The following is a 26,383-nucleotide window of genomic DNA, read 5'->3' as shown; positions in this document are numbered from 1 at the left end:
ACGGTAATGTTGGTCTATCTTTTTTCTTCTGTACATAGGAGTTATGAAGAACAGACGTTTATCATTCTCTACAAGCTGCTTGTGATTAATGCCACTAATAACTCACCCCTCAGTGTAAAACACCCTGCCTTCTGCAGATCCATTGTCATCACAGTCTAGAAAATCTGTGAGATTTATTGTGGTCTTAATTCACTAAACAGAGTGGCTGTGTTGTACAGTGTGGTCCTGTCTCATTCTTATGTCTCAGAGCTCAGGTGGAGAGAGCTAGTCTCTACCTTTAACTTTAAAAATGTGTTGTAAATCGACTAAGATACATTATCCCTTTTGAATTTTATTCTTCCAACTTCTGGCCAATTCTTGTGCTTCTGTGCTGTGAGTCCTGGCCTCAAGGTCAAGAGACTCACTTGTAGTGCCAGCTCTGCCATTTATGGCCCTCGCAGTGCCAACACGTCCCTGCTGGGCTCAGTTCCTTATGTGTAAATGAAAGAGTTGAACTGGATCAGAGGTTGTCTTTGCACATCAGGATTGTCCAAAAGCTTTTAATAGCTCCTTAGGCCTGACCCAGACCTAGTAAATTAGAATCCTCTGGGGCTGGAATCAGGAATCTTTGAAATTTTTTCAGGTGTTCTATGCAGCTGTTTTCTATCTGGGAGCCACTGAAGTAGATAAAGTTCATGTCCACTCCAGCTCTTCAATTTCAAGTCTGTTCTCTGTGAGGCTAGCACCCCCCCTTTCATCTGCAAAGTTTTCCGCTCCCCTGCCCCATTTTCTTTAGTGATGTCATGTACATAGTAAATATTGAATTGGTCAAGGTGCTAAAAATCATATTTATAAGTCTTTTCCACTTGAATCATCTTTATTTTTTCTAGCCCAGCATATTTGGGGCTTTAATGATAACTCTTAAGTCCAATTTTCCAATCAGTAGTGTCCCACCTCAGCAAAAAGATACCCAAGTCACTCCACGGGCTGCTGCATCTGCAGCCTCATCTGCCATTACTCTCTGCTTTGAACTTGATGCTTCTAATTATGATCTTAGAGTCATTCTTCCATTCGTTTACTCATTTCTTCGTCTGTAAATACTTTCCTAACACCTCTTAACTACCATACACTTGATAGGGAAGTGAATGCAATGGTAAACCTAAAAGAAATGGTGCCAGCCCTCAGGGAACTAACAGGCCTGTGAAGGATACAAACAGATAATGAATTGACTTTAAAAATGTGTGATGAGTGATAGAGGTCAGAGAGCATGCCATGGAAACACTGGAAGGAGTAATTAACCCAGTCTAAATTAATTAATGCCCTTGAAAGGAGGGCATTTCAAGTCCAATGAAAAACCACCCGTGAATACTCAGGGAGAGAAGTTTGGACAGAGTAGAGCAGCAGTCGGATTGCAATAAATTAAGGAGTTAGGCGGGAAGCCAGGAAGTGTAGATACTGAATATTTTGTGTCCTTTCTTTTAGACATCATCTCTCTCTGTTCTGTCCCTCGAGCATTGATAAGTCCTCTCATAGTGCTCTGTGCATCAGCCTCAGTGATGCACTGGCTACATTAGGCTGGCCGGCTGCAATGTAGCTGTCTTCCTCCACTGCTAAACTGTGAGCTCTTTGAAGGCAAAGACCATCTTATTCCCTGTATCTTCAACCTCTAACAGTGCGGTACATATGGTAAGCATGCAAAATTGCCTTTCAAACTGAGCTGAACTAACATCTGCCTCTATTTATATCTTGGCACCCCCTTCCACCACTAACTTAATGCAAACTACCTTTGAGATAATAGAAAATATATATTGATCTCTGCACCTAGTTCCTGGCACAGAGCTCCTGAAACCCTTGCAATTTCCTAAGTGATAAGAGCACTAGGAGCATCCTTTGTTCTAATATTTGGTCTTCGACCCTGGGTTCTGACACAGGGCTCCTGAAACCCTTGTAATTTCTTGGGTGATAGGAGTGTCTTTTGTTCTGAGTCAACTCTGGGTGGGCTCCTGGGTGACTAGTCACCGGAAATACCAAGCCATGATTAGAAGCTTGGAATTTTCAGCCCCATTCCCCACTCTCTTGAGAAAGGAGAAGGACTGAAAATGGAGTAATGATCCATCATGTCTCCATAAAAATTCCAAAGGTAGGTGGTTTGGAGAGCTCCAGGTTGGTGAACAGTTAGAGGTGTGGGGAGAGTGGCACACCTGGAGAGAGCAAGGAAGCTCTGTGCCGCTTCCCTCATACCTTGCTCTACATGTCTCTTCCATCTGGATGTTCATCTGTATTTTTCCCTTTAATAAACTGGTAAACATAAGTAAGTGTTTCCCTGAGTTCTATGAACCATTCTAGCAAAGTAATGAACCTGAGGAGCGAGTCATGGGAACCTCTGATTTATAGTCAAAGGGTCAGAAGCACAAGTGGCAACCTGAACTGGCATCTGAAGTCCCAGGATGGGGGTGGGGTTGAGGGGTGGCAGTCTTATGGGACTGCGCCCTTCACCTATGGGACTGAGCCCTTCACCTATGGGATCTGACACCACCTCCAAGGTAGATAGTACTAGAGTTGAGTTCAATTGTAGGACACCCAGTGGTGTCTGCAGCATTGCTTGGTGCTGTGGGGGGAACCCCCTTCCCACATTGGATTTGTGTTCAGAACTTTTACCCTGCTATCTCACCCTTGTTACTGTGACTTCTTGATTGGTTATCTGGACCCTGAACCTGTCTTCATACACTCCATTCTTCGATTTGTCCCCCAAACAAGTGCTCTAAAAAACCTGAGATGAATATATTATTGCTTGTGGAAACCCTTCAGAGGTTGGAGGACAGACAATTCCCATGTGACTTCTCTCCCTTCAGGATTTCCTTTCTGTACCTGTCTTCTACATACTTTTTATATTGATTATCATGTTTTCCACAGCAAGTAAAAGAACACCTTCCTTCACACTGCCTTAACCAGTGAGAAAATTATCTCACAAGAAAAAGTACAGAGGAAGAATGGTCTCTGGGGACGGCACATCAGGGCCCCATCTTCACTTCTTTGTAATGACCTTGGCTTAGCCCTTCTCCATGTAATGATTCGTCTTCACTCTGGCAGCAAAACTGCTACAGCAGTAGCTCCAAGTATCAAATTCCAACTTGATAATGTCCAGAAAAAAAAGAGGGTCTTCAGTTCTTCTTGTGGCTTTCTTAACAACACAGTGATTTTTTTTCTTAGGAGCACCTAGCAACTTACTCTGGTGCTCATCGTCTAGCAATGAGAAAAGTGGAAGAGTTACAGTGATTGGCATGACTTAACCAGGATGTCCCTGCTGGTCTGGGGCTGGAGTCATCTTGTCCTGAGCCATTAGGGTGAGGGGCAGATATCTGAATGGGATTACAGTTCTCTTGGCAACCAGACAGAAGCATTTGTTGCTGGGTAGACAGCCAATGGTGAGAATTGCCCTGAATGCTCTCCTGATCCTCTCCACACCACTCCCTCTCCTAGGAATAAACCGCTCTCAAAAACCCAAATATCCTAGTTCTGGAAGATTCCTCCCAACTTCCTGCCCACCTTGGCTAACTCCAGGCTCCTTGTACTGTAGGCATCTACTTGGAAGTCACGTCTTACAGAAACTTTCCTTGGACCTGTAAATGATACCATAGCAACCTCAGTTTATCCTATCGTAGCAGGTCTCAAAACACATGGCAGTTTCCTGTTTTCCTGTCTCTTCTGCTATGCTTTATTTTCCAAGAGGACAGAGACTATGTCTTTCTGATAGATCACTATGTTCAGTCCACCCAATATAGACCCCAGCGCCAATATGTACCCAATAAAAATTTATTTGTTAAATTATTAAATGTGAATTAACCTTTCTAAATTATAGTTAAATTTCAAACAAACACATACTAAGTAACATAGTATTCTGCTTTATAATGTATTTTTATATACCTTCTTGTTCCAAAAAAGGATTTAAGTTTGATATAATGTGACCATCATAAGTATATTTAAATATGAGGCCTGGAATCTTTTTTAATTTTATTAAACTAAAACAAAGGAGTACACACCTCAAATGTTTGATGGCTATCAAGTTGAAGATTTATTAAAAAGAAGAATATTTTGAAACATTAATCGAGGGCGATGTGCTTATCAAATATTCAGGATTAAAATGGAAGTTTCGGACTTACATACAATTGGCTGCCATTATTTAAATGAAAATGGTGTTTCCCTTTGTGACCCTCCTGTCCTCTGGCAAGAATAACTTTAGTTTGCCTGTTTTGGCCTCATTTTATAGCTCCAGTTCTTTCTTTCTGGCAGCTCCCAGCCTGCCCTGTGGTGCTTCACCACTGTCGTAACCCTAATCCTCACCCCTTGGACACCACAGCCAAAGGAGCCTCAGGTCTCCTGCCTTCTTTTGCTGGTGGATGTGGGTGCAGGCTTGTACTCAGCTGAGCCTCACCCTCAGCGCCAGTCCATCAGCTCCTACACTTCTGTGTCTTCCCTTTGATTCAGGTGGCAGCTTCCCCAACCCCCTTTTTTCTTCATCTGAGAAGAGTTACTGTTGTTTACTTCTCATCCCACTTCTTGGCAACTTAATTGCTACTGACAGTTGCTGTGGTCATGTGGGAGTTTTCTCTCCTCATTTCTGCAGGGTAACTGGTTCTCTGCCTATTGTAGCTGCCATTTTGGCTTCCATCTGAGCACACGTCTGGCTACTTGGCTTGTTTTCACTGCTCTCATTCTTGTTCTCTCTCTCTCCCACTCCCTTTCTCTTTCTCTCTCTCTTTCCTCCATTGGTCCTAGGGAGAGAGGAGGGCATCTTGATTATTTTGGGTCTAAAGTTTCTGGAAATCAAAGTTTCTTCCCTCATGATCCCATTCCTCCTAAAGTCCAATAACTCATTATTTAACTGGCATAATAAAAATAGACCCAAATGAGCTCCCAACTCCACCTGTGGCTAAGACTCCAGTGTTAAATTAGTTAAGCAGAGGAAACACTGGGTTTTGCGTTGGTTCAAAAGGCATTTTAATGCATGTAAAAGGAAAACAAGCAGTGATTCCATATGCTATTTTCTATTATTTCATGCAAATTTATGGTATTTGAAGTATATTCTATCTCAAATTTGCTTTTATGAGTTGGCTTTGAAACCTAATTACAATTTGTAATATTTTTTCTATGGAAATTACGTTTTATGTTCCAAACACGCAATTTACAAGTGAACTTCCAATAACAGCCTGCAGCTAAGGTTGAGGCAGCCTGTACGGGGAATCATAATGGCAGAAGGTTTACGTCTTATTTCCTCTTTGATTGTTGTATCAAGAATATATAGAGCAATTTTCATTTTTAAATTTGTGTAAAACTTTTCTCTATGTAGCTGAACTTTCACTGAAAACTTTAAAAAATATTTTGCAGATAAGATCCTCAGAGTCAGTTAAAAGTCTCAATATTTCAACTGAAATGGATACCTGGTATCATCATTTAGAAAATGTAGAATTTATATAATGTTATAAACCAATGTCACCTCAATAAAAAAATTAATTAAAAAGAAAGAAAAAATAGCATGTTCATTCCTTCAAAGAATGTTTGTGAATTCTGATAAATAACTCACAATTTGAGGTATCCATTCTGCTCCACATATACCAATGATTTAAAAAAAGAGAGATAAAATTTAAAAAACTAGGATTCAAACAAGGTAAATATATCCCTCGGCAGAAGCAGAAGCACAAATCTGGGGTTTGAGTCTGAAAAATAATCAGTGGTGGACAGCAGTTTGTTCTTTTGGAGTTACAAGGACTAAAGTGCTCCATGTGGAAGAGGGGGTAGACCCAGTCTTCATTTGGCCTCTCCCAAGGTTGGAGAAGCTGCTCCCAAGCACTTCCAGAAGCTGTGACTTATATGGAGCCACAGGAATAGGGAGCCAAGCTGTAGGTGGGCTTGATCACTACCCAAATGGATAATTCCTTTGAAGGCTTTAGGATTCAGGTTAGATGTGTTCTCCTTCAGGGTCTGCATTCTTGCCTCCTTTTCTTCTATGATGACTGGAAGGGTGGTCCTTCCTCCATTCCAGTGCTAATCCACCACGTGTACTTTGTCCCATCTACTCCAGCCTTTTATGAGACCTCATCAAGGAACCTTTCTCTTCTGTATCTTCAACTTCTTGGTCTTTTCTGGTTTTTTTGCATGAATTTTTAAACATATTCAATTGACTCCATCCTAAAAAAATTCTTTCTCACCTCCATGTCTCACTCTACCATCAATTGAATGTACTGCATGCCTTCTGTGACTCTTTTTGTAAACCAGTGTGTAAAAATAGGAATGCCTTCCCATGAAATAAGCAGGAAAGTGATGGACATGAATGAAAGTAGCAGTAACCTTGGAGTTGGAGTGTACCTCTGTTTTCTTTGCAAGATAGGATGCTTACTCAGTAGCTAAGAATAAAGAGGAGGGGAAAGAGAACTGTGGGAGGAGGACATGGCATGAAAAATTAAGAAGTATTATACTGAAGCCTTTAACTATGGTGCAAAAAGATTCCATTATTTGGTAGTAGGTAGATCCTTGAGAGCTGACGTGGACCCTCTCCAGGCTCATGGGATATGAAAGGCTGGAAGTCACATTTCTTTCCTCTGACCTGAGGAGTCCCTCAGGTGTATGGACATCACTGACCCTCAGACCTTGGAACTAGGGCAACATCGGGGAGCAGCAGCCACTTCCTAGTATCCTCAGCTGGCATACATCCTCCTTTGCACTGCTTATTTTCAGGTTTGGTAGTGAAATGAATTGAAAAAAGCCTTAAACCTAGTCTAAATCATCATTTTTGCCAGTTTGTCTCAATTCTCTTTTCTTGTTTAACCTACTTTAAAAACTTTAGGAGTCATATGAAAGCTTAGAATGTTTGTTTTAGGCAACTGTGAAAGTACCTCCATTATAAAGGAAAAATGAAGAGAAATTACTTTTGAGACCTATTAATTCAAACCTCCTAAGTCCCAGGCATCTACATAACTCTACAAGCCAAAAAATAAACTAATCGCAAGTCTCCAACCCACTGTAATTTTCTCTAGTGTCTTCCAGTTGGAACATCACCATACCCCCAGTTATCTACACTAGAAACTTAATGCCATCCTCTTGGTTCTACCCCTCCAAATCTTCTAGCAACTTCCTCCACTTCTTCACTGCTACAGTTTTAGTTCAGTCACTAAACAGCTTCCTTCTTATTGGCCCTCTGCCTCCAGTCCCACTACCTGTAGGCTAATCCTTCAGAACACTGTATGAGTTACCTTTTTTAATGAAGCAGTTTTAATCAGGTTGATTGTTTGCTGTATAATCAGCATTTAGATGTGGCTTCTCCTTATTTAAGGCAATGCTGTCCTATAGAACTTTCAGTGATAAGGAAAGATTCTGTATCTGTGCTGTTCAATATGGTAGCCACTAGTCACACGTGGCTATTGAGTGCTTGAAATGTGGCTAGTGCAACTGAGGAACTGAATTTTTGCTTGTGTTTAATTTAAATTTTAAATAGTCACATGTGGATAATGGCTATCATATTGGACAATGAAATTCTAAATGATAAAATCCAAAATCTTTGGCATGGTGTGTAAAATCCTTCACAGACCAACCACAGCTTTCTCATTTCCCCTCTCCCCTCTCATTCACTGGGTACATGTGCTGTAGACTCACACAGCTGCTTATCATCTCAGAACTCCAAAAGGACCTCATGTTCTGGCTTGTTCTGTATGTGTGTTGGTTTGTGTGTATTTTTGTCTGATATGTTCTTTCTCCTCTTAACCTCCTGTGAACACCTATAAATCCTGTAAGGTGAGGCTCAACTGTGACTTGTGAAAAGCCTCCTTTGACCTCCTCAGGCATCAGTCAACTTCCTTTTCATGCCTCCCATAACAACTTACACATTGTCTACTAAAGCATTTAACATACTGACTGGCAATTATTTGTTTCCTTATCTAGTATCCTAAATCTCATTTTTCCCTTTAAGCAGTCGGTTACAAAGCATGTTTCAAAATTATTCGCTATGACAGGTAACTAATATGTTGGAGGAAAAAAGAGTCAAGCTAAATTTCAAGTGAATTATGAAAGAGAACAATGAAAAATAAAGTGGGAAGAGGATCACCACAGGTACCATCCCTGCATCCTCTAAAGCATTTAAGTCTTTTGAGGGAATTTAAGGGAAGGAGTTGACTTTGACCTTCATAGAAGATCTAACATTTTCCCTTAAAATTCTAAATTGTATTGTTTCACCTCTTACTTTGTCTATATTTCAAATGTGTTCCTGTTTGATGTCAAATCTGTAAAAACTAATTAAGTGATAGATTTTCCATTGAGCACATCATGTATCTTTCAAGGTTAAACAAAAATAAAACACTTTGCCTAGATTTTCCATTGTGAAATTGATGGGGGGAGGGAGGATTTTTTTCAATTATGCACTGCAGTGGAAAAAAACAATACTGTCATTTAAAACTGCTAGATACAGCCAGCTTTATACATGTTTTATAATCATTGTAAAAAATCAAAGTGAATTAATGATATTTTTGAAGTTTCCTGGGAAAATGACTTCCTGCTCATTGAATTATCTTGGCAACATTCCCACCTTTTGAGCTCACTGGAGGGTGAAGAGAATAGCATCTTTCTTGTCCTGATTTTATGGAAAGCAAAGCAATCTGCTGTGTTTTTGAGGATGCTATTATTACCGTTAAAAAAAATGATTATTTAAAAGAGTCTGCTCCTCGGTACCTATTCAAACTATTCTAATTTCATTGACATTATTATGTACAGACAGTTGAAAGAATTATGGCTATTAAGCAGAGTTGAATATTAAAGAAAATGAATACATAATGATTGGGTTTCTGTTACTTCCTCTTTTTACTATAAAGAGTTTTACAGTCAACTAGATTTAAAATTATGGACTGTGAGTTATTTGACAGTCAAATTTAGAAATGGTGATAATCCTAAAACTCTTGTTTTTGTGGGATGGCATCAGGAATGAATTTGGAGAAAGAGCTTAAGCATTAGCCCAGCTACCTCCTCTTTATTCCTTTCCAACCTCCTCGGGCTGAGTGGGAACACTCTCCTCTGTGCTCCGAAGCACCAATGTGGACGTCCATTTATTGCTGAATTTACTGGCTAATTAGATGTGTATATTTCTGCATCGCCACTGGCCTGTGAACTTCTTTAAGAATAGTACCATGTACTCTTAGTCATCATTACATCCCCTGAGCCTAGCACGTTGCTTTAAACTAGATAGGCACTCAGTAAATGTGTCAGGGAGGGAGAAGAAGAGGAAGAGAGGAAGGACAGGGTTATTTTCTGGGCAAAATGAATGATGAGCATATTCTCATTAAATTTTATGAGACCTAAAAGCCTAAATTTTTTAAAGCATGTCAAAGTAGAAGCCCAAATAAAAACTCATGGCAAAACAAACATATTTTAACTGATTAATGGATAACTGCTTCTATATTGGAGATCTGAAAAATGCAGCTAGATTCTACCCATTCCTAAAGTATTTCCTTACGAAAAATTTAGGCCCTTTAAAAATATTTAACAGATATTTGAAGGATACGTTCTTACAACTAGGGAGTATTTTATACTATATTTCTGCTTTGAAAAACATCTTTTTAAAAAGAGTTTCATATTTTAATAGTGATCTAAAGACCAATTCAGAGAGGAGATCTACCTGTGTCCATTTGTATCTCCTAGAGTGTAACATGTCTTAAATTGTTGTTTCCGTCTCCAATAATATTTGTTTAGCATACAGTGTTTATGTTGGAATACTAGTTGCCATGTGAAGTGAGTGAACAGATGTGGCTCTTCCCTGTTTGTGTTGCTTTGTCCTTGCTGGGTTTCACTGAAATATGAATGCCACATTCCTGGACCTCCTCAGCTGGAGGGTCATAATATAATTCAATTATGTTCTCATCTGCTTCAGTAATCTGTTCCAGCATGACAGACATGTTCATATTATCTTGATCCACCTCTGACCATGCTGGTTGTGTTCATTAAAGAATTGTGATCTGATTTGGTGAATTTACAGCTGGGATTTTAGAATAGATACCCACAAAATCACCATTAATTGTTTCATTGCTAATTTTAGATGATTAAAAGATGATTTTTGAAAAGACTTTGCCTAATTTTGCATTTTGGCACACCCGTCGCCAACTTCCTTAAGAAAACTAACCTTTCAACTGTCACGTGCAGCCTTTGAGCCTTCAGGGACCTTGAGCACCGTCCCCTTGACCGATGGTTACCCACGCTCCGCTGTGTTCTGTTCTCTCCTTTTCAGATCTCCCTCACTTCCTCCGCACTGTTCCGACAAGTTTCTTTTTCGTTGTACATCTCAAAGCCCAGTCACCTTGAAATCTTAACTTCATTTTGTAAGTTCTGTTCTGAAACATCTTAGGCTGTTTGGTTCACCAAGCAAAACAATGGAATAGAACTTTCTGATCAGAAGTGGTAAAATCTAATCGCAAAACCACTGCTGTTTTTCGTCTGCCAAACAGAAGTAAATAGCTAAAATGCCGTAAATTGTGTTAAGCATTCATAAAGACATATAGATTGCAAAATTGTAAGAATGAATGAATATTTGCCAGCCTTAGTGTGATGTTGCATTTTCAACTTTCATTATTATCAAGAACAAAATTTGTACTTGTTTTTCTTTTAATATTTTAGAAATCCTTTATACCAGATAAATAGAAAAGTGTTTAACAAAATGGTAACACCATTATAGGGCTTGTGACCAATCACTTGCCTTACAGATGGGAATAAAAGGCAAGAATCACCCTAGTTCAACAGAAACTAAGCTAGTCAGTTATAATTTACCTGTGAACTGCTGGAGGCATATATCTTAAAATAGGAACTACAATAATGGTGCTTTGTATCACCATAATTATTTAATATTGTTTTGAAAGTTCTGGCCAATGCAATAAAAAAATAGATAGAGGTGTAAACATTAGAAACAGTTAAATAGTGATTCTTTATAAGTGATCTTCTTATATATCTTGTAGATCAAAAGGAATCAACTGAAAAAAATTTACAATTAATAAAATTGTGGTAACTTGGCAAGATATAAGATATTCAATAATCAATTGCTATTTTTGTGAACATTCAGGGAATAAAATGGGAAAATATTTATAGTGGTAAAATTTATAAAATAGGTGGTAATCACTTTAATAAGAAATATATAATTTACATGAATAAACTGAAAAATCATAATAGAAGACATTTCTAAAACAGAGTGGTACATATAGGTATTCAATTCTCTACAATTTAAGTTCACTGCAATCCTAATAAAAACTTGGAAAACATCCTTTTAAAAAAACTTAAAATATTTCTAAAGTTCATCAGAAATATTGAGGAGGAAATATAAACATATAAAAATGAATAAGGAGGACACAAGTGAGCACTGCAAGACATTTACCCAACAATAACTAAAGTCAAGTGTTGTTATCTTGAGAATGTACAGATGGGTTAGTTGGCCCAAAAATAGACCCTGACATATCTAGAAATTTAACATATTACCAGGATGATCATAAATCTGTGAGGAAGAGAAAAATTACTCAATATATGGGATTAGGATAATTGGCTAACAAAAATAGAATGAAATCAATGTAAACCCTCATCTCATATAATGCAATAAAATAAATCCTTAAGAATTAAAAAGTTATTTTTTTAACAAGCACTTCAAGAAAATTATTTAATATTTATCAGCTCTGTGAATGGTAAAGAAAAAACTTATGCTTTGAAAAATACAATAAAAATAGATATATTTAATATAAAAGTTCTTCAATTTTTGGGTATCAAAAATCTCCATATAAAAAAGACATAGAATGTTGTGTAATATATTTATTAGACAAAAAGATTATAATAATTGAGTGATAAAATTAAAGTAGCTCAGTATATAAATAAGCATAGACAGGGACAGACAATTTACAAAACAAGGAACCATGATGATCAAACAAGCATGTGGGAAGTTACTCAGCCTTCTAATCAACCAAAGAAACACAAGTTAGCTTTAAATTCTTGTCTATTAAAAAGAAAGCCCACAATAAAGGTAAAGCTAATTATCATCACTAACTAGAGTACAGTATGTATAGTATCTACACTATTATTAATATACAATATATACTATGTTAGTTACAAATAACTAATATACTTGCTCTACAAAAGTCCTAACAAAAAATGTATGTGCATTGATATCCTAAATCTTGTTTCTTAAACTGTAACTAAATATTTCAAAATACCTGAATCTTAGAGCTTTATATTGCCAAGTTTTGGAAACAATAGGGAAAATCACATGTAAAATATAAGACATTCATTTAAGAAAATATTATGCAGCCATTAAAGATGGTAATTAACAAAACCTGGATACCACTGAGAAGATAATTGTCATCCAATTGTAACTAAATAGACACAAGATACAAAATTGTATGTACAAAATAACAATGTAAAATATGATTATGAAAAAAGACCAGAAGGAAATACATCCTTAATATTAAGAGTTGTGTTTGAATGATGAGACTCTGATTTCATAACTTTGACAGTTAAAAATATATTGAAATGTAGGGCCCTTTAAAGAATGAAGTTATTTATCTAGGTAGTCAGACTATCACTGTGCTGCTCAATCTCCTGTAAAACTCTTGGGGAAATGTTCTCAAACACAATGAGATTACATCCTCTGTATAACATTGAGAATGTCAACATTTTCAAGAGGAAGAAAGACCTCTGAAAATTAAACAAAATATCTTGTCTCCCCATCTTTTCATGGTCCTGAACGTAGTCTAAGATAGTTTTCCCATAAAGTAGTTTTCCAAAAATGGTTCATTCCTGAAGGCATGTCCAGAAATCGGAGATTCTCTGTGTATGTGTGGTGATTATTTTAAGTCAATGGTTAAATGGGAGAACATTTTCCCCCAGGTCACACATGCCAGTTAATATTAGCACAAATGACACACTCCCATTGGTATGACCAGGATTATTCATAATTATGTTAATTCATCAAATCTGATACCAGTCATAAAATACACACTGTATGTATCACTGAGTCAGAAGGAAAATATGCTTGTACTTAAACGATGATAAGAAGCATCCTATTTCGTAGAGGTTAAAATGTTTTTAAAATGAATATTAAAATTGTTGAAAATAATGATTCTAACTTACAGTTACTTCTTTACCCTATTCAGGAAAAGATGTCTGAATGCAGGCAAGAAATGACAAAGATGTTTGCCTCTGGGGTGGGCAGGAGGCCCAGCTTCCCCAAGATCAGAAGGTCTGGCAAGGTTTCAGTGCTCCTGTGCTGCTTCCGTAGCTGCTTGCACACGGGAGACTTTTTCGCTGTTTTCGGCTTTCACACTCACAAATGCCCCATCATCATTCACTGCCGGTAAAAACCAGGGTAGAGTCAGAGAAGGGCCCCTCACCCAGAGCATCACCCAAGTGTGCTTGCAGCTGAACCTCCGCTTGAGATGCAAGCTCTTGAGGCAGAGCGTGCCTCTTGCTGACCCTGTACCACTTAGTTTTCTGTTCCTCCTCCCGCCACAATGCTTACTTTTTGCTTGAGCCACAAGATGCCATAGTGTTTGCAACCGCTGCAATGTAAGCAAGTGAGAATGGCATTGTTATAAGGATGATATTGAATGTGTATCTTAATTGATTTCAAATATGCCATCGGAACCTTCGGTGTATAACAAATCATTTGATGTGCACCTATAAGGAGTTTGGGGGGAAAAGGTAAATTGTAGCTTGAGGCCAAATACCATAAATATCTTGTCTTAATTCATATGATCATGTTAAAGGTGTAATTAAAACACTGCAAAATTGGGGCCAGCCCAGTGGTATAGCAGAAAAGTTCACACTCTCTGATTCAGCAGCCCAGGGTCCACGGGTTAAGATCCTGGGCACAGACCTACGCACCACTCATCAAGCTATGCTGTGGTAGTGTCCCTCATATAAAATAGGGTGAGATTGGCAAAGATGTTAGCTCAGCGACAGTCTTCCTCCAGCAAAAAGAGGAAGATTGGCAACAGATATTAGCTCAGGGCCAGTCTTCCTCACCACACACACACACACACATGCAAAAACCCAGTGAAATTGAAACCTTTTACTATGAGATGGTAACTTGAGACTCCAGCCATTTGTTGACATTCCTGGCAACTCTTTCATCCTATTAAATTTGATGGACTTCATTTTTGAGGTTAGAGAGTTTTTATAATATAATCAATGACAATCCAAATATGTTTTTAAAGGATTAGAAAGGATGACATCAGTCTGATGCATTATTTAGGCATCATTCAAATATATTCTCTAATGATTTCTACTAATTGTTTAGTGAACACATTACTGTACTTAAGAAAAAGAAATACACGTTGTCACTGCATTTATAGGGACAGAAGCTCATTGCTTTCATTGATAAAACCTTGATTTGAGATCCTCCTGGATTGTAGTCTCTTCCCCAGTGTGAAGTATATCTCAAATAGGTCTTGACTCTCTCTTAGGAATCTAAGAATTGGTTTCAGCATCTTTCTCTACAAAGCTTTTCGGTTTCCCATGTATTGCAGCAACTCTGAGGGCTCTTGGAAGTAAGTGCTGGCTCCCCACTTTTCCCAATCAATATTTTCTTCCTACTTCATTTCCAGTATTCAAGAGGTTTCAGCTGACACCTGAAGGTAAATGATTTCCAAATCTTTGCTTCCTAACCTCTTAGAAATTCTAGTCCTAGATATCTGCTGGCAGCTTGAACTCCTCATGTCTGAAGTATAACCCATCATCCCTTGCCATATTGTCCTTACTCTCTTTTGTGTCTCAAATAAAACATTACTATCTTCTCAGTTATCTAGGATACCAACGTGGGTAACTTCTGTAACTTCATCCTCCCCTGAGTCCTCCATATGTAATTAATTGCAAATCCTATCAATCCGATCGTCATCTGCCATTTCACCCTGCCTCCAGAATTATCGTCCTCCAATACAGACTTGATCATCACTGTCCTGGCACAAGCAAACTGCTAGAATTCTACCATTCTAGGCCCGCTGTTTTTTGAAATCAACCTATTTCTGCAAAACTTCTGCCCTGTCTCCTCCCAGGAACCCTGTGACCCAGTTTACCAGCGGGCCTCTTTCTCCAGCACATCCTTTACATTTCCAGTCTCTATGCCATATTCTGTATTTTGATACTTCTCCCACTTTAGGAAGCCCTGCTCTGGAAGGGTTGCTACTTCTTCTGTTTCTCTTTTTCTCTGATTTTCTCTTAATCTGCATTTACTTGTGCCTCTCTTTGTGAAAGGTTTTAAGATGTCTCACAAAAATACATGCGTACACAATACTGTGCAATTACATAAAATAGAAGTGATGAGAAGTAAATGTAGGCACATAGCACAAAACCAGAGAAAAAGTTTGGTTTAGAAATAAAAGAATGACAATAGAGGGCCAGCCTGGTGGCGTAGTGGTTAAGTTCACATGCTCTGCTTGGACAGCCCGGGTTTCATGGGTTCAAACCCCAGGTGCAGACCTACACATTGCTCATCAAGCCGTGCTGTGGTGGCATTCTACAAACAAAGTAGAGGAGGCTTGGCACAGATGTTAGCTCATGGCCACTCTTCCTCAAGCAAAAAGAGGAAGATTGGCTACACATGTTAGCTCAGGGCCAATCTTCCTCACACACACAAAAAAGAATGACAATAGCTTCCATGCACTTGCTAAGGCAGCTTCATCATCGGGATAGCCTTCACCTGTCCCCTGTGCTCTCCCTGGCTTTTACTTGCTCCTCTGTCACATTTGACACATTCTACCATGTACATAGTAATATGCCTATCTGTCCAAGTAGTCAATGAATGTATTGGAAGCAGGAGGTATGTCACATTCATATTTATATTGTTGACAGTGCTGCATAGGCACTGCTCATGTAGGAAACATTGTGTTTTTATAAATGAATAACACATGAATAGCTTGCAAATAAGATCCACACGGCAAGCAGGGTTTTTGTTTCTGTTTTTTTTTTTTGTTGTTGTTGTTGTTGTTTTAAGTTGGGAGCAAAGAACTTTCATTTTATTCCTGAAACGTAATGTCCATAGAAGCTTTGCCTGTAGTCAAGTGAGGTCAATTTCCTTCCCTATATTCTCTTACAGACCATTTCTCCATGGCCCTTTTCTAGTTTGGGAAGCACTGTGAGAACACTGGCCCCACATCCCTTCCCCTCTTTGCTGCACTAACACTGGACCAAGTACCGGCCTGTGCCCCAGGGCGTCAAAGGCAGCTCTCCAAGGGATAATAGCAGTAGAAAGACACAAGCTCAGGGTGGGTTTTCAGGGTTCTGATTTTCTTATTTCTAAGGTTTATCTTCCATCTGCACACTCCCTCATCTTTGAACATGTCGTCTGCTATAGAGAATAGGGTTGTCCTTAAAAAAGCAACCTTCTATGAAAAACAATACCATGTGATAATAGATTTTTAAAAAAATCTTAATGGGTAGCATGCAGATTTCCCCTTTCATCTTTTTTAGGATGATGTTAAGACAATGTGGGCAGCGAGCATAACACATTCGAAACCTCCTCTACCTATGCTTATCTGTAGGTTTAAGAGTTGTAAAGATGCATATTGTTTCCTCAAATAGCTTGTTTTTCACAAAGTAAAAAAGGATTTTTACAGTCTCATATCCTATGTCTCATGAATCTTGGATGGAAATTGCTTAATTTAGTAGTTTTCAAGTGCATGTAGACTGTCTATGATAAAACTTCCTGCTCTACTATATTCCTGTCTAATAAAAGAGTCATCATTAGTGATGACAATTTCAATTTTTTTCCATCCAATAATCTTGGTGAGTTAAAGTAAAAGACCCCTATAAAAACTCTATTGAATAATAGAAGATAAATTAAAATTTCAAAACTGGCATGTAACTTTGAGTTTCATTAAATATAAAGGCAGAATTAATAACTCTTTATAGGTAGAGTTTTTCCATTGTTAGATTTGGGCTCAAAAATAATTTATAAATCTAGAAAATATTAAGTAAAATGCTATTTTATTTTACATTTTAAACAATATTTTAAATATATACATACATATATAAATTGCATATATATATAATTATTAATAGAAAGTCTTCATTGGTGTTCTAAACAATTTCAAGATTGCTTTGGCCTTGAATTTACTGTTACAATTTGATGAGATTTTTCATGTGCAGCAAAGCTAATGATTTAGTGATTGAAGCATATATATTTTAATCCCTTTATCTCTGTATTTTTCACCAATATTAAAAGATATTTCAAAATTTCAGCTTCAGTTTCCACCTTAGAAAAATAGAGACCAAGAAAAAATTTTAAAACATCAGCTGCTGAAGGCTAATCTTTTCTACATCTGTGTTATTCTGTTAAATTTTCAGGTTTTCGTATGAGTTTTTGGATCTGAGTCATTGAAAACCCTTTTTATGGCTGGGAGTGTTATTGAGTTCACCTGGATTTCAAAAATACACCCAAAACAGAAAAGTCAAGGAGCCAGTGTGGAAGGGAATATACAAAACCAGCTTTTAGCTTTGTTTCTCTTAATTTCTCTTCTCACCTTCATTCATTATTTCATTTATTTAATCAATATTTATAAAACACTAACAAGGGACATATTTTTCTCCAAATATCATCAAAACATCCATTTATAAAATCCTACAAGAAATCGTTGTTGGTGTAATCATATCTTTTTAATCAAAAACCATAGAGCTGTTTCACTTGATTTGTTGTTAAATTAATCCTGTAGATTCCAGGATTGAAACTGGCGTTAGTCCAGTGTTTGACTCTTTTTTTTCCCCCCAAAGCTGTTGTTTTGGGGCAGTTTTACAGAGCCATGATGTTGGCTCCCCTTTACTACAACTACAAACCTTCTCTAAGCCTTTATACTTGGATGGGACAAATTGTAAAGGTGAATTATTAGCTCTGCTTAACTGATAATTTCATTTTTGACCTAGTTTCAAGAATTTATGCATAATTTGGAAAACATAAAGGAAACATGTACAAAATGAGATAAGAAATGAATTCTAGCCAGAGCTGGGTATGTCCCAGTACTGAAATCCAGGCCAGGCCAGCATCCAGCTCAGCCTGTTCTCTGTGGCATGCCGCAGGGAAGCCGTATTGTCCTAGGAGAGAGCTTGGAGACCATTGAGTCCTCTGTACATCTCTCTTGAGTATAAGGATGTAGTTGATAGCACTGACTTCCAATTCTATTCAGTAGCTGGCTCATCAGTGCAGGCAGCATCCTGCACGTTAGAAATTTGAAGTGAACATCCATAGCGGGAGAAACGAAAATTTACTATACTATGTAGTTTTACATCACCCTTCAAGGGTAAGCTGATTAAGATGTATTTTCCTGGAATTTGAATTATCAGTGCCTTTCTTCAATGAGAAGTTGTTTCCTATCTTTGCCTCTCTTCTCATGTGCAATTCATCAACAGCTTCGGCCAACTCTTTATCCAAAACATAGCCTGAATTCCTCCCAAGTCTATAAAACCCAAGATTTGGCATCTGCCCAGAACTTAACCTCATCTCTCAATCTGCAGCAGCCACATTGGTCTTAATTTGGTTTCATTTTTCCCACCTTAGGGAACACTGGCTCTTTCCTTTGCCTGGAATTTGCTTCCTCCAGATCATCGCTTGGTTGCCTCCTCTTGGCTTCAATGTTGCTTCTCCTCAGGGGCACCTGATATTGTTGTACAATCATAGAAATAGGAAAGATCAACAGACTCTGCCTTTACAAAGTCTGTTCCAATTGTGTCCTTCTGATATGATGCCCTAAGGAGCAGTGTAAAGAGCAAAGTTCAAATTAGTTGAGGTTACAGGATAAATATATTCCAATGATAGATTCTGCTTTTAAGGATTAAATTATTTAATTTTATTCCAATACCACTTCTAAGAACTGGCTGTTTGGGGGTAAGAACAAGTTACAGTGGTTATCAAATGATGTGCTTGTGATAGTCCCATTCTTTCTTTGAAAGGCGCACTTGTACAATCCCTGATTGTTATATCTAAGGACCACTATACTTGCTTTTACCCACTCAATTGACTCATCACGCACTGTAGAATAGAATAGAAATGCAAACCAGGGTTTTTGGCTTTTTTACATGTTTCTCTCAGGATAATGGGAGACAAAATGTGATAAATAGAATCCCCCTCCCTCACGCATAGGAAATTTTAGAAATGAGAGATTTTTAACAGTCAGGAAAAAAAATGATGTCCCAGACCAAAAGTATTGTTGACATTTCTTTCCCCGTTTAGTTAATTATGTTGTCTAAATGTGATTATTCCTCCCCTGCTCGTCTCTTTGCAATGAATCCTCATGTTGCTTTTTGTTTCTCTTGGTGATGATTTCGAATGATTACCAATCAATAATAATCTATGTGAAACTCATCGCTCAGTCCTTCAACAAATACTTGCAGAATCCGTTTTCTGTGCCAGGCACTGAAAGCACTGTGTCAAGTACTGAAGGTATCAGGGTAGTTAAGATAAAGGCCCCACCCTTGAAAAGTTCAGTAGAGTGAGAGTTGGAGACATTTGACAGAAAAATGTTAAGAGTTGTAAGTGTTGAATGGTCAGGCATCTTTATTTCCTGTTCTCCCCCTGCTCAGGCACACTCTACTTCTGGCATTGTTAGTGCTCCATCTTCATGCACATTTTGAGCTCTGATTTTCTACTGTTGACTCAGTAAGAGAAATTAGGAAATCATTTCAATGTCCTGATTCAATGAGGAAAATACGTGGTAATGGAAATTTTATGTAAACTGTTTTGTGTTTCTATTGAGCAGAGAAGCACTGGGCCTGTGCTAGGTTTGGGAGAGAGATACAAGCTTTGTGCATCCGTGGAGCTTACTTTGCATTAGAAGGGATCAACAGCAAATGTGTAATTGTACAGATCACTGTATCATTGCAGTTGGACAAGTGCTCTGGAGGAAGCACACAGCATCACTTATCAGACTCTAAGAGCTGTCCTAACCTACTGCGTGGAGTTCAGAATGCACCTCCCTAAGGACATTCCATGGAAGTTAAGTCCTGAAGAATGAGAGACAATTAGCCACAGAAGAGGGGAGAAAAGAGTCAACTTTGTGCCTCGAGCCTTTGAAGGATTTTAAGCACAAATGTGACATGATTGGATTGCACTTGAGGGAGATTGCTGTGGCTACTCCGTGGAGAATGGATTAGAAAGGAGGAAAAAAGAAGCAGAGACAACAGTTAGGAGGCTGTTAAAGTTGCCCATGAAAGAGAGAGGTAGCTTAGATACGGTGGGGATGGAGAGAGTAGATACAGTTTTTAGTGATCATTAAATCTTACGTAAGTACTACATGGGGTCCTGGAGAATTCTGATTAATAGGATATCTGTAGTTTTCATCGTTTAGCATTTAGGCTTTATTTAAAGTAAAATTTATATAAAGACTCCTTTGATATGAATGGTTAGATTGAAAGAACATTTAGAAATATGCTTGAGTTATCAGATCTCACAGAGTAATCACAAGATTCACAATGCAATCATGAAAGGTATAAAAATAAATGTACAAAGTAGGACAAATGTCATTTTCATCTGTCGTTATGGCAAATGTATTTTGATGTGCTAACTATAGTGAAATAGTTTGGTTTTTTTTTACGGATTGGCACCTGAGCTAAAAAGTGTTGCAAATCTTCTTTTTTCTTTTTCTTTCTGCTTTTTTCACCCCAAATCCCCCCGGTACATAGTTGTATATTTTAGTTGTAGGTCCTTCTAGTTGTGGCACGTGGGATGCCGCCTCAGCGTGGCCTGATGAGCGGTGCCATGTCCACACCCAGGATCCAAACCAGCGAAACCCCGGGCCACTGCAGTGGAGCACGCGAACTTAACCACTCAGCCACGGGCCTGGCCCTCATGAAATAGTTTTTTAAAAGAAAAAGTTATCAATTTTAAATATACCTCCATGAAGAAATAAAGGAAAATTTATAGCTTTTAGTAAGAAAGTATATTTGAAGTAAATTCTTTCTAGATACTTCCTCTTTCTAAAGAGAATTAATAAAAAGATTATTTTAAGCTATTAGTTTCTTGTTTAATGTATTTATGTAACATTAATATACTTTGGAGTATTTCTGATGAAGACAGCTTTCTAAAGAACTTTCTCTAGGTCAAGAATAGCTGAATATTATGTCTGGAAAAGATATTTAAAATTCTACTTGTATTTTAAAGAGAAGAAAACTCAGGTCTTTAGAACTTATGTGATAGCAAATTGACTGCTGTCTCTTCATGGCTCCAAATCTGGGGATAAGGTTTCACTGAAAATTCATAATATATGAAGTAAGCACCAATATTTACTTTTTAAATTGATGTTATTTTTTTTATTGAGTTATTGATAGGTTACAATCTTGTGAAATTTCAATTGTACATTAATGTTTCTCAGTCATGTTGTAGGTGCACCACTTCACCCTTTGTGCCCACCCCCCACCCCACCTTTCCCCTGGTATCCACTAAACTGTTCTTGGTCCATAATTTTAAATTCCTCATATGAGTGGAGTCATACACAGATTATCTGTCTCTCGCTGGCTTATTTCACTTAACATAATTCTCTCAAGGTCCATCCATGTTATTGCAAATGGAATGATTTTGTTCTCTTTTACAGCTGAGTAGTATTCCATTGTACATATGTACCACATCTTCTTTATCCACTCGTCTGTTGCTGGACACTTAGGTTGCTTCCACGTCTTGGCTATTGTAAACAGTGCTGCAATAAACATTGGGGTGCACAGGACTTTTGGGATTGCTGACTTCAAGCTCTTTGGATAAATACCCAGTAGTGGGATGGCTGGTTCGTATGGTAGTTCTATTTTTAGTTTTTTGAGGAATCTCCATACTGTTTTCCATAGTGGCTGCACCAGTTTGCATTCCCACCAGCAGTGTATGAGGGTTCCTTTTTCTCCACAACCTCTCCAACATTTGTTGCTATTAGTTTTAGATATTTTTGTCATTCTAACGGGTGTAAGGTGATATCTTAGTGTAGTTTTGATTTGCATTTCCCTGATGATCAGCGATGATGAGGATCTTTTCATGTGCCTATTGGCCATCCGTATATCTTCTTTGGAGAAATGTCTGTTCATGTCTCCAGCCCATTTTTTTGATTGGGTTTTTTGATGTTTTGTTGTTGAGTTGCAAGAGTTCTTTATATATTATGGATATTAAGCCTTTGTCAGATATATGACTTGCAAATATTTTTTCCCAGTTAGTGGGTTGTTTTTTTGTTTCAATCCTGTTTTCATTTGCCTTGAAGAAGCTCTTTAATCTGATGAAGTCCCATTTGTTTATTCTTTCTATTGTTTCCCTTCTCTGAGAAGGCATGGTGTCCGAAAAGATCCTTTTAATACTGATGTCAAAGAGTGTACTGCCTACGTTTTCTTCCAGAAGCCTTATGGTTTCAGGTCTCACCTTTAGGTCTTTAATCCATTTTGAGTTTATTTTGGTGAATGGTGAAAAAGAATGGTCAATTTTCATTCTTTTACACGTGGCTTTCCAGTTTTCCCAGCACCATTTGTTGAAAAGACTTTCTTTTCTCCATGGTATGCCCTCAGCTCCTTTGTCAAAGATAAGCTGTCCATAGATGTGTGGTTTTATTTCTGGGCTTTCAATTGTGTTCCATTGATCTGTGCACCTGTTTTTGTACCAGTACCATGCTGTTTTGATTACTGTAGCTTTGTAGTATGTTTTGAAGTCAGGGATTGTGATGCCTCCCGTTTTGTTCTTTTTTCTCAGGATTGCTTTAGAAATTCGGGGTCTTTTGTTGCCCCATATGAATTTTAGGATTCTTTGTTCTAATTCTGTAAAGAATGTCATTGGGATTCTGATTGGGATGGCGTTGAATCTGTAGATTGCTTTAGGTAGAATGGACATTTTAACTATGTTTATTCTTCCAATCCATGTACATGGAATGTCTTTCCATCTCCTTATCTCATCATCCAATCCTCTCAGAAAGGCCTTGTAATTTTCATTATATAGGTCCTTCACTTCCTTAGTTAAGTTTACCCCAAGGTATTTTATTCTTTTTGTTGCGATTGTGAATGGTATTGTATTCTTGAGTTCTTTTTCTGTTGGTTCATTACTGGAGTATAGAAATGCTACTGATTTATGCAAATTGATTTTATACCCTGCAACTTTTCTGTAGTTGTTGCTTACTTCTAACAGTTTTCCAATGGATTCTTTGGGGTTTTCTATATATAAGATCATGTCGTCTGCAAACAGCGAGAGTTTCACTTCTTCCCTCCCTATTTGGATTCCTTTTATTCCTTTTTCTTGCCTGATTGCTCTGGCCAGGACCTCCAGTACTATGTTAAATAAGAGTGGTGATAGAGGGCATCCTTGTCTCGTTCCTGTTTTTAGGGGGATGGGGTTCAGTTTTTGCCCATTGAGTATGATGTTGGCTATGGGCTTGTCATATATGGCCTTTATTATGTTGAGGTAGTTTCCTTTTATGCCCATTTTGTTCAGAGTTTTTATCATAAACGGCTGTTGGATCTTGTCAAATGCCTTCTCTGCATCTATTGAGATGATCATGTGGTTTTTATTCCTCAGTTTGTTGATGTGGTATATCATGTTGATTGATTTGCGGATGTTGAACCATCCCTGTGTTCCCGGTATGAATCCCACCTGATCCTGATGTATGATTCTTTTGATGAATTGCTGAATTCTGGTTGCCAAAATTTTGTTTAGAATTTTTGCATCTATGTTCATCAGTGATATTGGCCTATAGTTCTCTTTTTTTGTGGTGTCCTTGTCAGGTTTTGGTATCAGCGTGATGTTGGCCTCATAGAATGTGTTAGGAAGTGTTCCGTCTTCCCTAATTTTTTGGAATAGCTTGAAAAGGATAGGTATTAAATCCTCTCTGAAAGTTTGGTAGAATTCCCCAGGAAAGCCATCTGGTCCTGGGGTTTTATTCTTTGGGATGTTTTTGATTGCTGTTTCAGTCTCTTTCCTTGTGATTGGTCTGTTCAAATTGTCTGCCTCTTCTTGAGTGAGCTTTGGGAGATTGTAGGAGTCCAAGAATTTGTCCATTTCCTCTAGGTTATCCATTCTGTTGGCAAATAGTTTTTTGTAGTATTCTCTTATAATCTGTTGTATTTCTGCAGAGTCTGTTGTTATTTCTCCTCTTTCATTTCTGATTTTGTTTATTTGAGCTTTCTCCCTTTTTTTCTTTGTAAGTCTGGCTAGTGGTTTGTCAATTTTATTTATCTTCTCAAAAAACCAGCTCTTTGTCTCATTGATCCTTTCTACTGCCTTTTTCGTTTCAATAGTATTTATTTCTGCTCTGATTTTTATTATTTCTCTCCTTCTGCTGACTTGGGCTTCATTTGTTCTTTTTTCTCTAGTTCAGTTAGGTGTGCTTTAAGGTTGCTTATTTGAGATTTTTCTTGTTTGTTAAGATGTGCCTGTATTGCGATGAATTTTCCTCTTAATACAGCTTTTGCTGTATCCCATATGAGTTGGTATGGCATGCTATCATTTTCATTTGTTTCCAGGTACTTTTTTATTTCTTCTTTAATTTCTTCAATGATCCATTGCTTGTTCAGTAGTGTGTTGTTTAGTCTCCACATCTTTGTGCCTTTCTCAGCTTTTTTCTTGTAATTAATTTCTAGCCTTATAGCACTATGATCTGAGAAGATGCTTGTTATTATTTCAATTTTTTTAAATTTGTGGAGGCTTGCCTTATTTCCCAACATATGGTCTATCCTAGAGAATGTTCCATGTGCACTTGAGAAGAATGTGTATTCAGCTCTTTCAGGGTGAAGTGATCTATATATGTCTATTAAGTCCAATTGTTTTAGTTTTCATTCAGCTCCACTATTTCCTTGTTGATTTTCTGTCTGGATGATCTGTCCATTGATGTGAGTGGGGTGTTGAGGTCCCCTACTATTATTGTGTTGTTTTTAACATCTTCCTTTAGGTCTGTTAATAGTTGCTTTATGAATCTTGGTGCTCCTGTGTTGGGTGCATAGATATTTATAAGCATTATTTCTTCTTGATGAAGTGTCCCTTTGATCATTATATATTGTCCCTCTGTGTGTCTCTTTACCTGTCTTATTTTGAAATCCACTTGGTCTAATATGAGAATTGCAACACCTGCCTTTTTTTCCTTGCTATTTGCTTGAAGTATTGTCCTCCACCCCTTCACGGTGAGTCTGTGTTTCTCCTTGGGATTGAGGTGTGTTTGCTGGAGGCAACAAATTGTTGGATCATGTTCTTTAATCCATTTTGCCACTCTGTGTCTTTTTATTGGAGAGTTCAATCCGTTCACATTGAGAGTGATTATTGATGCATGTGGACTTAATGCTGTCAATCTGTCGCTCATTATCTTGTTTTCCTGTGTTTCTTTTCCTGTGTGCTTTAGACTACCCATTTAATACTGCAATTTCTTATGCTGGGTTTCTTAGATTTTTCCTTATCTGTGATTTGTGACTCTGTTCTGTACTTTATTTTAGTGTCTACCTTGAAGTTTGTATTTAGAATCTCGTGTATAATATAGTCTATTCTCTGGTGGTCTCTTACCTACTTGACCAATACTGATTTAGACCCTTTGCTCTTCCCCTCCTAAATAATTATTTTCATTTTTTATTCCAACTCGTCTTATTAATTTGTAGTTAGAGTGCTAAGATCGTCCTTGTTTTGGTAGTTTCCTTACTTTTACCCTAATGCTATAATTGAATATTTGCTATCCTGTTCTGGTTCTATCCATCGGTCTCCCTAGTCTGTGGATTGTGTCCCCTTTCTCCCTTTTTTCTTTTTTCAAGTATGAGAGCCATCTTGAGGATTTCTTGTAATGGAGGGCTTTTAGTTACAAATTCCCTTAACTTTTGTTTGTCTGGAAAAGATTTAATTTCTCCCTCGTATCTGAAGGAAATTCTTGCTGGATAGAGTATTCTTGGCTGAAGGTTTTTATCCTTTAAGGCTTTGAATATATCACTCCATTCTCTCCTAGCTTGTAGGGTTTCTGTAGAGAAATCAGCTGACAGTCTGATACGGGCTCCTTTATAGGTTATTCTCTTTTTTTTCCTTACTTCCCTGAGTATTCTCTCCTTATCATTCCTATTTGCCAACTTTACTACTATGTGCCTTGCGGTAGGTCTTTTTACATTGACAAATCTAGGAGATCTAAAACTCTCCTCTACACACATTTCTCCATTGATCCCTAGATTTGGGAAGTTCTCTTCAATAATTTCATTAAGCACACTTTCTGCTCCATTTTCCATTTCCATATTCTCGGGAATTCCTATGATCCTTATGTTCTTACTCCTCATTGAATCCATTATCTCTTGGAGATTTTCCTCATTTTTCTTAATTCTTAGTTCTCTTTCTTCCTCTGTCTGGCACCATTCAGCCTGTCTGTCCTCGATTATGCTAATTTTCTCCTCTATGTTGTCCACACGGGCATTCAGGGAATCCGTATTCTGTTTTCTCTGGTCC

The 26,383-nt window shown here is 37.8% G+C and overlaps 1 protein-coding gene across 11 annotated transcripts in view; it reads left to right on the top strand.

Annotated features, from left to right (window-relative positions):
- Positions 1 to 26,383, top strand: part of DLGAP1 (DLG associated protein 1) — an 843,303-nt gene that overhangs the window by 223,916 nt on the left and 593,004 nt on the right. The window contains exon 1 of one of the 11 annotated variants that reach the window (XM_070629778.1): positions 1,499 to 1,665. The exons of the other annotated variants lie outside the window; for them this stretch is intronic. The gene's annotated coding sequence lies outside the window, so the exon portion shown is untranslated. Of the gene's footprint in view, positions 1 to 1,498; positions 1,666 to 26,383 lie in introns of those variants that run through there. 11 annotated transcript variants of the gene reach the window in all.

This window comes from Equus przewalskii, chromosome 7, assembly GCF_037783145.1.
Source record: "Equus przewalskii isolate Varuska chromosome 7, EquPr2, whole genome shotgun sequence".
In the NCBI taxonomy this organism is placed as follows: domain Eukaryota; kingdom Metazoa; phylum Chordata; class Mammalia; order Perissodactyla; family Equidae; genus Equus; species Equus przewalskii.
Note: the sequence above shows the minus strand (reverse complement) of the source record. Positions and strands in the feature narration are given on the sequence as shown.